The following is a 14263-nucleotide window of genomic DNA, read 5'->3' on the forward strand; positions in this document are numbered from 1 at the left end:
CAGCAAATTACCCTTCAATAAAAGGCAAGTGAAGTGCCCCACACTGACAGCATGGTGAGAGTTGTCACACAGAGCCACGAGAAGCTGCTGGGTTGTGCTGCTGCATGGTGACATTTCTGCATCTCTGTCCTTTCCTCGTGCATGCCACAGTCCCCGTGCTGGGCTAACAGCAGGGCTGCCCTGAAAGCCATGGTTTAAACAGAGGGAAAACCAGAACAAGCCCTGGTGAGGAGTGGATGTGGCCAGGGAGCAATGGGAAGTCAGCTGATGACACTGGGATTGAAGACTGCTGTGAAGGAGAAAACTAGAAGTGAAGTCTGGCTGGGTAAGAATAAGAATGGGAGAGAGGAGCAGAGTATATGGGGAGCAGTGGGACAAAGAATCTGTGTGGAAAGACAGCAGAGATGTGATGTGATGTGCAGCAATGAGGAAGGCAAGGAGCAGCTGGGCAGGGAACTATGGACCAAGGAAGGGCAGGGTGTTGGCAAGGATCTTATGGCAGGCAGGGATCCCACAGGGGTCAAGGTGCAAACAGAGCACTGGGATGGGCTGGAGAGAGAGTCTGAAAGAAAGGGATGCAGTGGGAATGAACAGGCATCTGGGGAGGGAGTCTGAGAGGAGAAACAAGCAGGTAGGCAAAGCATTGTCAGAGAGAAGAGAGAGCATGGACAGAGAGCCAGGGCTAAAGGCAGCAGATGGGTCAGCCAAGGCCAGTGGCACTGGTGACAAACCCTGGGACTCAGAGGGCACCATGGTTATGACAGGGAAGAATAGGACAGATATTGAAATCAATTACATGAGGAGAATGGGACTTGCCTAAGGAGCCAGGACAGGGCAGACCCAGAATGTAGATCCACATGAACTCGAGGGAACAGGGAAGGCAATCCTGTCTCCAATGTGACCTTTTCCCTTCAGAGTCCAGAGCAGATTTTAAATGTCCTGATTGTTACCAGTTCTCTCCTAGCAGAAAATACTTGCACAGATATCCCTGTGGCCACAGGTGATGAATGCAAACACAGGCTGCTCTTCATGAAGTGTAGGTCAAAGTGCCAACCTTGGTGAGTCACACATGTACCAACATACAGCTGCCAGAGGGAATTTCTTTTTCCAGTGTGATTTGTGGTAAGCCTAAGGATTGCCATGCCTATATATCATGTGAAAAGAGCCTTATTAAGGTCAAAAAGTTAAGCACCTGAACTTTAGGAAACACAAACTTCATTTTGCTTCCTTTACACAAGCTTTATGAATCAGCATTTAATCACACAAGTGTGAGCTTTTTTTCCCACAGGTGCTCTTCAGAAGGGTGCAACAGGTAGATGTGTTCCAAGGCTAAATTTGGACTTAAGGAAGAGGCTATTTGCAGGACCTTTGCTTCATTTCTTCCAGAAGTCAGAAAATGCATAAATTACGTGTCAGGGAGTAGCAGAAAAAGAAAGGGCACTCTGATGATTAAGGCAGCTGAAAGCTGAAAGACATTTTAGTGAATTGGATTCTGTCCCTAACTGTGCCAAAAAGTCCAAATGAAATTCTGAGAAAATCCTTTAAATCACAGTTTTCTGTAGGAATTAATGTTCCATCTCTCAATTTTTGGCCTCATTAGTTTTGGACACTGTAAACTAACTTGAAAATTTTTCAATCCTGCTGTAATTAACTCCAAACAGTGACATCTTGGACTCATGTTTACATAAAAAAAGAAGAAGAAAGTCTTAAAAATTGGCATGAAAAGGAAGAGCTGACATTATTTAAGAGCAGAAGAACACGTCTATTAGCGAGTTGCCTACCAAAGTTTTTAAAATGTGGCTGGAAAACAGGTTACAAATATGTTCCTGAGGAATAAATACCAGATGTAAAAAGAATCTATAATGCAGTGGAGAAAAGTAAAGCACCTATGTCTGTGAGCAGAACCCAGGCAGATTCATATGAGGAATTTGGCATAAAGCTTTAACAGTGAGAGTAATTAATCATCCCTCAAAAATCAACCCAAGCAAGTCATCAGCTCTTTATCTCTTCAGGTTTTCAAATCGAGACTAACTGCCTTCCTAGCCACTTGCTTTATTCCTTGGATAATCCTGAATTATTGGACTAATTACAGGGAAAACTTGGATAACTGTACCTATAGGTCTGTAAAACAGAGGAAGTCAGACTCTGTGACCTAACAACCCTTATCTTTACTAATCCAGGTGCCAGCTAGTCATGGCTGCAGCTGCAGTCAGTTGAAACTTCTCTGTGATGATATAAAATTCTAAATAGTGCTACACAGACAGAAAAACCCAAAATCTCAGATATCTCACTTAAGATACTGAAATATAGTACTTTTGAATGCAATCCCTTACTGGCTCAAATTTACATCTATATGATAGGTCTGATGATCTCCCCTTAGCTGGTAGGGATGCTTTGAATGTGCACTGGTTATTGTTTATGAAACTTCTGCAATGAGAACAACTGAAACATCCATGAGTAAAAGAATAATTCTCACCTCAGGACAGCATTTGAATAGTATCAGAACAGTGGACCAAAACCTGTGAGGATGTAACAGGTCATTCAGTCAGAACTGGGTGTTAAATGATGCAGAAAACTTGGGGAAAATAAGTCAGTTTGTGACCCAGTAATCAAGGGCTGGAGCACAGATGCATGAGCATAAGGGAAGCAAAGAAAGTTGTACAATCAACCCTGATTCTGGAATTTCCTAAGATACCTACAGTTTTCAGCCTGATTGTGTTCTTCACACAATCAGTTGACACACAAAAGCTTCATTTTAATGAAGCTTCTGGTTTGGTCAGAGCCCTGAGCTCACTAATGGCCCTGATGAGCCTGAGCTAGCTCACCTGAGCTCACCTGTGGGCCCAGCAGCTCTATTCCAGCTCAGCCCTGGGCAGTCACTGCTTGCTGGAGCTATACTGGAGGAGTGATGGTTTCCAGTCCAGCCATGGCCCTGCTCCTGTCTGGCTATGAAGCCTCTTGAACTGGCTCTAAACCCATGGAGGAGCTTCATGGCTTGATTTCTGTCACTATGGACTGCCTGGTGAGCACTGGATCTGATCCTTTTCCTTGACTTTGTGGCTTGGCCTCAGAATGTGTCCCATCACCATACTCTGCGTTGACCTGAATTTTTGGTTGGACCTGACCATCACCTCTGGGTTTGTCTGGCTCACCTGTCTCTGGCAATGTGGGACTCAGACCTGGCTAGCAAGGCTCCCTCTTGGCTCCTGGCTCACCTCCCTCTGAGGATCAGCCCTGCTCTTGCTGCTGCCTGACAGGTTTCTCCTGGGGTTTGGATTTTGGGTGCTCCAGGGAGCAGCTGCCTTGCCATTGGGAGCAACAAAGCAATGCAACCATTCTGAGAGGGAGGGAGAACTCTCCAGCCACACACAACTCATTTCATTTTCTAGCCATAACAAAAGGGTGGTGACTGGAAGCTGTGTGTGTGACTGTGTGCCCCAAGCTCCAGTCTGACTGTGAGATGACATCAGCTGGAGCAGCTTGCCAGCAGCCTCTCAGTCATTTCTTTCCCACTGCCTGCCGAGAGCTGCTGATGCTCACCAAAACATGTGGCAGAAGAAGTCTCATGTGTGTTTACATTCAAGGCAGGATGAAGCCTGGCCTGACCACACTGCCTCAGTGAACTTTAGAGTCTGAGTCAAAACAATGCTGCTTTCACAGAGGCTGATTTCTGGTGGCTCCTCAGGAGCTGGGAGAGGCTGTTTCCCATCCTGGTCTTCTGCTGTCTCTGTTTATCTTCTATGACATCCTGATATGTGAGAAATCAAGTGGGGGACAAAAATGATCATCCTGGGAATGACTGCAGTAAGGTCTCATGCTTGAAGCCAGCCTTGCTGAGTGGTTCCCAGAAGCTGGCATGAGCACAGGAGCTGTGCAGAAGCTTTGTGAAAAGCTTATCTTGCGTGTCCTCTGCCTGTTTCCCAGCAGGGAGGTAAAGTAAATATCATGTAATGTAACTGCTGGTGTTACTGTCCATGACAGACATTAACAGGAAGGAGTTTACTTTGGTTTATAGATGTTGTAATACCAACACTGTGCAGCTCTGAGCTGAAGCTGAAGCAGGCTTTCCCTTGTGAGCTGAAGAGCTCAAGTTTGAAGGGGATGGTGATCCACCTGCTGAGAAGTTATGTGGTCTGTGAGGACAGTGTCCCCTCTCACCAGCTGGGGAAGGTTTGAGTCTGTCCAACTGGCACTTTAGGTTTTATTGTGACAGTACTGAAGTTTAAAAAACAAGTTTCAAATATAGGAATAGGGAGGGATATTGTGGTTTTTAATTACATGCCATAAGCTGGGCAAACCAGTGGTACCTAAACATGCACAGGGAGAGCTTGAACACCTTCATCTTGGGCAACAGCTGTACTTGAGGGAAGTGAAAATCCAGTCCAAAAGATGGATTAGATTATGTTGTTTAAAAAACCCCTTTCTTTGTACAGAATGGAGTGAGTCTGTGTGTGACTAAACAGTGCATGTTGTTGTTAAAGCACAGGTGCTGCTGGTGACTAGACGTGGCTATCACAGTCAGTGCAGGTGGCCAGCTGCACTGCAGGGATGGTTCATGGGCTAGGAGGGGTTGGTTTCAGTGCCCTGGACATGCTGTGTGGCCTGAGGAAGGAGGGGTCAGACCTTGCTGTCCAGCTGTGACAGTCCAGGCAGCAGAAACTGCAGAGCATGTCTGTACAACAGCACTGGCAGCTGCTTCACCAGGAACTGAGAGGGCTTGAAGTGATGGCTGTGTTATAGGAAAGGTCTAATTATTAATCTAGCCCTTCCACCTCATTGCTCTCACAGTACACTAGTGTGTTTATTTTTACTGCCTTCCCTTGGTTCAACAATGTGCTGCTTTGGTAAGATGTTAGGTGCACCATGTGATTCCTCAGCTGAGCCCATCACTTCTTGTTTTCCCATGTTCTGAGGTGGGAAATTCAGCTGGTGTTTGCTAGAGCCTCAAAACTGAGCTGTACTATTCTGCTGGCTTAGAATCATGCAGGAGGATTATACAACCTTAGCTTCTCTTCAGACATTTTTGCTATGGGAATCTGCTTTATTTCTAAACATAACTAACAAAAGGGGAGAATGGAACTTTCAAGGAATATTTACTTTCTTAATGGCTTTCAAAGGCTTCAGGGGAAAAAGTCCTCATCAGCTCATAAGGTGTGGAAGAGTGACTAATGGCTAAGCCCTTAGATTCTGGTAAATTTTGGAAAATGGTAGAGGCCCTGTAATGCTTTTCAGAGCTCAGCATGCTTGTCCAAAATCTCTGCAAGCCTTCCTCACTATGGTACAGCAAGTCTTAGGAAACCCATTGAGTCCATCACTTTCTACCTCTAATTTTGCACAACTTCCTCAGGAGCTTGCTCCTTTGTCCCTCAGGCTGTGTGGTTTATAATTACCTGGGCAGAGCTCTGTGAATCTGGCAGCAGCACTGCATTCAGTGTATATATATGGGTGTACATTTTATATGCATTCATATTTTATATGCATTCAGAGGTGCAATATGCTGGGCACAATGCTGGGATCCTTCTCTGTGTTGCATATGCAGCTGTTTTCCACCTGGTCCCATTATCTTCTGCAGAGGTCAAAGCCCCACTGCATTCTCTGTTTTGCTGCCCTTTAGTGCTGCTGAAGATGATTCCAGCTCATGCTGTTTCCCAGAGCAGACCCAATGCCACAAACTGCTCCCCAGCTGTCCCAGCTCAGGATGAAGGATGCCAGCCATGCACAAAGAGGGTTTGCAATGAGGGTTCTCCTGACTGCATTGCTGCATTTTGTGGACACTATTTTGCTTAGCATGAAAAACTTACATGCCCTGTATGCAGATTTGACCCTGATAATTATATTTCTGACAGGAAACCAGAAGCTCTTCTCTGCCAGTATTTTTCTCTTGGTATCTTTGTATCTAATTCTGTAGATATCTACCTTCTCTCTTTGATTCCAAGCACATACATTAGTCTGCCATTGTTTTTGAATGAAATCCCCATTCTGTATTTATGTTTGTGCTTTACTCTTTTTGGGGGATAGCTTTTGACATGTCTGTAGGGGCAGAGAGCTCTGCTGGCAGAATAAAAATAAGGTTTAGCTCTAACCTTTCCTTTCCGAGGCCCAAAGAGCCAAGTGAATAAAATGTTACTTGTTTATTCTTGATTTTGTTTCTTTAAATCTAGACCTCCTGGTGCCAAGAGAGTTCTTCTGAAATGAGACAGTAAGATAGAGATAATTATGTCCACATTTGTTTTTGTATTTTCCTGACATTTCAATCAACCTCTGAAAATTTATGGCTGCAAAGCACCTACATCAGCACTAGGCTCAATTTTAAAACTATTTTCTATGTTGAAAGATAGAGGTATCCTTGGGAGACATCACTGATAAGCACTTGAATGTTGCAATTTGTAAAGAATATTTTAAAATGTCAAAGATAAAATTCTTGCTTCACATTTGATGATGAGACAAAACTCAAATACTTGTTTTTTTTTAATACAGTACAGGTGATAGAAATACCAATGGAAACCTGCTCTATCAGTTAAAATGGGTTGGTGTGAAATGGCAGTAAATATGTCTGTGCAGGTACTGGTTCTAAAAGTAATAGTAGCAGCAGGTATTTGACTGAATTCATTATAAACAATTACTTTTGAATGTAGCTTCTGTTTGCTAACCATTCACTCATCCAGGCTGGTTTCTTCAAATGTATGTTTGCTAGCTGTTTCAAACAAACTCCATCAGCTTTTGAGCTGTTTTGGAGATATTTGCAGCTCGCTCAAAGCATAATTGGTTACATCACACACTTTACTCTGTACTTTCCTGGATGTCAGAAAGTACAGAAATACTTCAGAACTAAAATTAATCAGACAGCCAAAAAAACAAAGGGAGGAAAAAATGTGTAGGCAAGGAATTGAGGATGAGAGGTTGAGCAGCTTGCCAAAGCTTACAAAGGAAAATCTCTGCTAGACTAGGAGTTGGACTCAGACATCCTGAATGTCAGTCCAGCCATAACCACAAGAGCACTCTTCTGATTCACAAATGCTATTACAGATTAACTAGCAGAACTGAGTCCTTGTGACACATTAGTCATAAACAGTGGAGTAAAAGCACTGCATTCTTTGTAAAAATGCAACACTTTGGCTTCTCCTTGGTACCAGTCAGCCCTTTCAGCTGAAGGGTGACTGACTGAAATGTGGGCTGCTCTTACCAGATTTGGACTTTGGCTGTTTATTGATGCTGTGTGTCTGTAGCCAGGACTTGCCCAGGATCCTGCTCTGTGACAAATTCACATTTGAGCTGTCACAGCAAGGAATGATTTTTGTATTGCTGTCACCTCAATAAGTGCCTTTTCTCACCCAGGTGTGGTGTATATATATCTAGCACTTAGAATGGACCTTCAGAGTATTTTTAGATGGCAATATATTATTTGAAGCCAATTGACCTTTTGCTTCAGGATTTCTGTGGCAGCACCTCTTTATTGTGGCTGAATACCTCTGAAAATGTCTTTATAGCTTCTCAGAACCAAGGAGAAAATCCAAAAGGTGTCTGTGACCATCAAGAATGTTCTGAGTTTGCTCTCAAGACCTGACTTAAGTGTAAGATTTTAAAATCCCATATTACTGCCTGAGATCCTGATTAGAGAAGAGGCTGATTGTGCAGCTGATGCCAATATTAGTCTCTAAGTGCATCCACCTCAAACTCAAGTTCTATCTAAGTATGATATGTGGCTGACTTCGAGTCAGAATAATAAATGGAAATCATGCTGCTCAGCATGAGGAAACCTAACTATAATGCTGCTCACCGTATTTCAGAGGAATAATAGCTGTCAGGCATGCAGTGATCTAAGTCTGCTAGGAAATAACTCAATCTGTGCAGTGAACTTTGGGAAAGCCCCTTGTCAAATTCACTGACTAGTGACTGTAAATAATCACAGAACAATAGATATTGTGATTGGGACAGCTGTAGAAGTCATCTAGTCAACCCACAGAATTATTCACAGCAGTACTATTGCCAGCACATCATCTGGTCAGCCCTAATATCTGAGTCCTGAAAACTGCCTAAATTGGATATTCTATGACCTCTGTGGCCTGTCTGTTCCAATGCTGCACTACCTTTATAGGAATTTCCTTCTCAGTGTCAGGCTCCTGTGACTCTTGTTCAATGTTTTATCAGCTGATGCTGCTGAGGAAAGCATGGCTCTGTTGTTCCTGTAATTACCCTTCAGGCAGTTTGATCAGCTTTCCCTTCACCTGCCTCAGCTTGCCTCAACACACCCTTGCCAATCATGTGCTCCAGTGATGCCTGATGATTTTTGCCTTTTCTTTTTTACATACCCTTTTATACATTTTATATACCCTTTTAGATATTTTCTGTACCCTTTATATATTCTCTATAGCCTTAGCCTATATGTTTGTAATTTTTGTAGTCTGATATTCTAGCTTAGTTTTGGGGTTCTGCAAGGCAGAAAGACCAAATATCCCAGTAGGAGGCCAGAGAGCTCTCTGCTATCAAAAACTTGAGATTTCAACCTTGGTTGAAACCTTCTCTCTGGTATATATTTTGTAAACTGGGCTCTAGCATAATCTGGGGGGGGATTCTTTAGAGTGGGGGGACATTACTTCATTTATTAAGCTTCTTATTGGGGGATCCTAGACAGATATGCTAATTTGCAAGGTTTATAAAAATTGTTTACACATTATACAGTGTGTGCATCTCTGCATGTTCCACCTTGAAGAGCTGTGCACCACAGGATCCTATAAAATACTGAGGTAAAACTCTTTTATCCCTTAACTGTGTCTGACTCATAATTCTAAGACCAGTGAAAAAGGCAACAGAGGCCTCTGACCACTTCTGCTAAGAGTGGTAGACTTCTGCTGGACACTCTCCAGTTCCCTCCCATCCCTCTGGGGTGGACAGCCTGAGGTTCCAGACTGGCCAGTGTGTCCTGTGCAGCCTCACCAGGGTCAGGCACCAGGGAAAAGCACTTTTCTAGACCTGCCAGCCATGCTGCTCCTCAGGCAGAGCAGAGCAGAGCAGAGCAGAGCAGCCTTGTGGTGCCAATGCACTGTCAGCTCACTCAGTGTGAAATCCACTGCAACCTCCTGACTTTCAGCATCTCAGCAGGTAGGGATGCAGGGAGGGAAGAACTTTGCATTTCTCTCTCTCCTGGGCTTCTCAAGGTTTCTATTGCTGCAATCCTTCTGTCTCTGAGGTGCCTCTCAGTTGGAGGTGCCATTTGTTGTGTCAATTGTCATAATTTTGCATCTCCCAGTGCTCTGCTGAGGGTGCATGGCTGTGTTATCCAGGTTGTTGTGGGAGGATATGGACCACAGGATCAACATTGTGCACACCATTTATTGCTGGGTGTGAGAAGATGCTGAGCCTTTGATCATCACTACCTTTTCAGTCTGATTTTTAACCCACCCAGGAGCCCTTTGTTCCAGAAGATAGCAGAGTTTTACCATTTCCAGGTATGTCTAAAGCAGCACTGGGGGTATTTTTTCCTAAATTAATTCATAGAGATTCTCCAAAAAGACTGTTTGCAACAGTATGGGGTTGATAAAGGAAGGACCAAACTGGAATTTGGCATTTATGGAAGGTAGTGTGGCTCTGTGCTACTGGAAGCTTCAAAGCTGTTTCTTTTCCCTTCCCATTCTGCTATTGCTTCTTTCCTTACCTACAAAAACTGAAATTGAGATTGATTGTGCAGTTGAAGGAGAAGGGATGGGGCCTGGGTTAGAGACAGGGAACTGACACTGCTAGCTAATGTCTACAGACCCAGCAAACTGCAGGGGAAAAGGCCACTTTCACCTCATGTTGGCCAAACATGTTAACTCAAAACATGTTCTTCTAGGAAAAGTTACCTGGCATTCTGTCATAACATTTAATTACAGCAGACTTATTTCCCCACCCCAGACAGATTGAAAGAGTTTCAACACATGAACAAATTAAATAAATACATCTTTAATTTTGTTTTGACTGCAAATTCTTCTTCCTGGTGTGAGAAGATGGGACCAAAAATACCCATTCCATCTCCAAACATGCCTGGATTTGGATATTTCATATCCAAACTTCCTGCCTGTAGCCCATTTTTGGTAGCAGGAGGTGAGGGATTAAAACCACCTCACACATCCAGGTCAGAGCTGCTATAAGGGGGTCTTTTATTCATCCATCCATTCCTTACCAGTCCTCTTCAGCATTCAATTTCTCTTTGGTTCCTGTTAGGTTAAGGGGAATTACACATCTGTATGGTGAGGAGAGAATGGATTCCTTCTTCCTCTGCAGACAGCAAGGAAAACCAGAGGAAGCATCAATTTGTAATATAAAATGACCAAAGAAATCCTTAGCAATTATTTAATCACAGCTGTCTAATTATGAGGATACATTTTCCCCTCCACACCTGAGGAGCTGCAGGGCTGAGCTACATCCCAGATGAGTGCAGTATGACTGAACAGTGCCAGAAATAAGTCCTGATGGAGAAGTTCCTCCTGTTGCTAAGCTGGCTGGGTGACCTACTTGTGCTGTCACTGGATACTGAGCATCCTTATTTCAGCACAGAGTTGGTGTTATTGCTGGTGCTCAGACTTATGAGCGGTTTCTCCCTGCCACCCATGATAGGATTTAATCTCAAGTAATCTGAGGTGGAAATGAAACCTAATGCAAAGCAACTTGCAGGGCTTTTCACTCCAGACAGGCTTGTTCAGTTTCCCTTGTTTGGCACAGTTTATTGGATGCCAAGCAACAAACCTATTGGTGGAGCAATAAGGGAGGGGAAAAGGGAAAAGAAGTCTCTCTCACAACCCAGCAGTGCCATGGTGTGCTAAAGCTGCAGGAGTTACTGATCATGGGAGTGCATTTTCCAGAGCCAGGAGCAAGAGAGAACTGTGCAAGGCTGCCTTTAATACTGACCATGTACTTACAGTAACTTCCATTGATTAATCCTGGGCTATACGTTTTTTTAATATATCAAAGCCCTGATCTGGGGAAAAAAAGCCTGTGCTCTTCTGGTCCTACATGCAGTCTTGCTGTACCTGTGGATTTCATCTTTAGTCTGAAGCTCTTGGCTGTGCAGCCCCCTGAGGAAGTCCCTATGGCTGTGCCCTGCTGGAGCTCACCTGGTGTGGCTGTGCAGGTATTCCCAGAGGAGTCTGCAGCTCACAGCCCTCCTGCCTCTAGTCCCTGTTGGTGTGTTAACCTCCTGTGCTGTGTACATCCAGGCAGCTTTTTGGAAGGATTATCCTCAGTCTAAGTGTGTTTTTTCCCTGTGTTCCATCATTTATCTCCCCAGCTCTCCTCCTCTGCACCAGGCAGGTGGCTGTTTGGCCTGAATGAGCTGATTTATCATCAGGCTGTTGGTAGCAATGCTGGTTCCTCTGCTAGCCACTCTCTCTGCTTACCCAGCTGCCTTGTACCAGATCTGTACCTCCATACATATGATAACTTGCTGCAGTGAGGAAGTTGTCCTTCCCTTGCCCCCTGACAGCTCTCCAGACCTCACTTTCATTCCTCTCCATCAGCCAATTCAAAGGCACAAAACCAAACCCCCAGCAGAGAGGGGAAGGAGCTGGAGCCCAGAGGCAGTTTCCAGCTGTCTGATATCATTTCTCTCCTCTAATGTGAGCCTCCTCAGGGAAATGGGTCTGCAAACTGGATTCTCACCACCCACTTCACATGGCAGGGGCTATCTCTGGCCTGGGGGATGAACAGAGGGAAATTTCTCTCCAGCTCACTCAACTGCTGCAATGAGGTGCCTTTGAGTCCTCCATCTTTTGGTTACTTATTTTCTTGGCATTTTAGGGAAAGCCAGAGAATCTGTTTTCCATTTGCTGTACTTTTGCTGGAGACTGTAATTGCTCTTTGAACCTTCAGGAGCAGGAAACCCATTAAAGGCCCAAGAGGACAGGGATTCAGTGCCAGCCAGCACATTCCTTAGCTCCTTTCATCCTGCAAGAGGAGAGTGCTTCTGGCTTCTCCAGAAGGGATATTACTATATTTTGTTCAAATTGAAGGCTGATTTTGAGAGTAATTTTCCCACTCACCTTATAGTTATCATTATTTCTGCTATTCACATTATTATCTTCATGGTTATTAACACAGAAATATCTGTGGGGAGGTCATTACAGAAAACTCAAGTACCAAGCTTGCCTTTCAGTACCTTGCAGACTGTAATGACAGATATAATAACAAGAAAATCTGAGCTATGGGCATGCCATATCAAACTGTGGAAAATTATTGGTCAGGGCTTTTGAGGAGCCTCTGGAAAGAGAATGAGAAGGCTGCATTGTATGGGACATAAGAGCTGCCTGTTTCAGGTGGAAGAAGTATGAAAAGTCTTTCATGCATGATAATACACCTTTAATGGTGCAGTGCCACCCAACAAGATAATTTTTTTTTAAGAAGTGGCATGGCTCAGAATAAGTGGGATTGGCATGTTGCTGGATTATCTTGGTGTGCACCTTCTTTGTGAACTGCTGATAGTTTTCCAGAAAGTGGGAAGTGGGTTGCTGTCCCTTTGCCTCAGTACAGTGTGCTCCATGATGAATTTCTGCTCCATGATGAATTTCTGCTCCTTGAGACCCTTAAGGTAGCCAGCTGGCTGTGTCTGAGTCTTTCCCCCAGGTTCTGGAGTGGGAGAGAAGGAAGCAGCACAGCACAAAGAGAAAAGCCTAAGCCTCAGAAGGGACATGTAGGAAAATGATGGTAGAGTGGGGTAGCACTGGGAGCAGGAAGGCACAGATATTCTGAGCCTAAAAACTGAGAGTGAGGAGCTCGGATCAGATGTAATGAATGAAACAAAAGAGATTATTTTAAGGATGACCCAGCAGAAGTTTGAGTTTGTTATTTTAGTGAACTTCACAAGAGCTGGTCCTGTGCCAGGGATTAGTCCCTTCAGTGGGCTCTGTGCCACTCTAGTTCCACAGATCTTCACCAAAGCTGGTACAATGATCTGGGGAAGTTATCCTGGTGCACAAGAGCACAAGTGAGCTGGATAGCACTGCTGTCCCATCCTCTGCTGAAATCCTATCAGGAAAGGAAGCAGCAGACATGAGGACATCCCCTGTGTCCTGCAGATGTCAGAAAGGCTTGAGACTTCTCCAGCTCATGTCTCTGAGTGGGTCCTACTGGAGGGAGCTAGACAGACCATCCTAGTGTTGGCAATATTTGCAGAGGAACTGTCATTTCTTTTATGTATTTCTGCCTATGAGAGATCAAAAAAAGGGTTTTGCTAGGCAGTGACATGAAGCAAAGGGTGTCATGCATGCTCTGTGTGTCCAGCAGAGGCACTGACACATTTGCAGTGGTTGTGGGTTAGGAAGGAGCCTGTGCTGAACATCACAGGAACCATCGTGCTTCCAATAGAAAACAGCACTTTGCATGTGCAAAAAGTTCCATTTTCTGCAGGGAACCAACAGCTAGTTCAGCTCTGCAGTTTACAGCAACAACCAGCCTCTGAGAGTGGGGAACCTTTGCTAGCAATCCCTCCAAATTCCTTTATCTCCAAATAATCTCACATACAGGGCAAGGAGAAAGCATTGGTTCTGGTCCTTGGCATTGCCCAGATATCCATTTTCTCCCCTCACTCCTTCTTCTTGTGCTTCAGGTTACTTTAAACAAGGATGTGTAGAATCCTGGGATTGTTTAGGTGGGAAAAGACCTCCAACCATCAACCCAACACTGCCAAGTCCACACCAAACCATGTCCCTAAGCACCACATGTACAGGTGCTGCATATTGCATACAAAACCCTGCATAAAAGCTTTGTAATGGTTATAGAGTGCTTGGAAATCCAGGATTAAAGTTATCTGGGCAACATCTGAGCTTTACCTGATGGATGCTCATGGCTGTGAAAGTTGGGTTTCCAAGGGTTCTCTGCAGTCTCCCTGCCTCATGCATTGTGGGATGCAGATGGCAGTGGTCACCAGAGGGAAAGGGACTGCAGAATGGGCAGGAGCCATCCTGGGGCTGAGGGGAATGACCACTGCTGGCCAGTGCTCCTGTCAGCCTCTGTGATGCTGGGCAAGTCAGCCAGACTCCCCCTGGGTGACTGTGACAAGGCCATCCATTGCTGTCTGCATGCCTGACAGACCTTCCAGTCCCTGACTGTGCTCTGGAGCCAAGAAAGGTTATTTTTATTATGAATTGATTCCCTGATCCTATTTGCAGAACAGCCCAGAACTGAAAGTGTGTGTGTGTTGTGGGATTCACTGAGGGCCAGGGTGGGAAGGCAGAGGCTCTGGTGACCAGGGGGAAGCAGTTTTTGAATCTGGCATTGCAGCCAGAGCCCCTGG

At 44.7% G+C, this 14263-nt stretch overlaps 1 protein-coding gene across 1 annotated transcript in view; it reads right to left on the reverse strand.

Moving 5' to 3' along the window:
* The window catches only part of SYN3 (synapsin III), a 191476-nt gene that overhangs the window by 59005 nt on the left and 118208 nt on the right, over nt 1-14263 (reverse strand). The window lies entirely within an intron of this gene.

Source organism: Lichenostomus cassidix, chromosome 1Ab (assembly GCF_008360975.1).
Source record: "Lichenostomus cassidix isolate B80296 chromosome 1Ab, HeHo_3.0, whole genome shotgun sequence".
In the NCBI taxonomy this organism is placed as follows: domain Eukaryota; kingdom Metazoa; phylum Chordata; class Aves; order Passeriformes; family Meliphagidae; genus Lichenostomus; species Lichenostomus cassidix.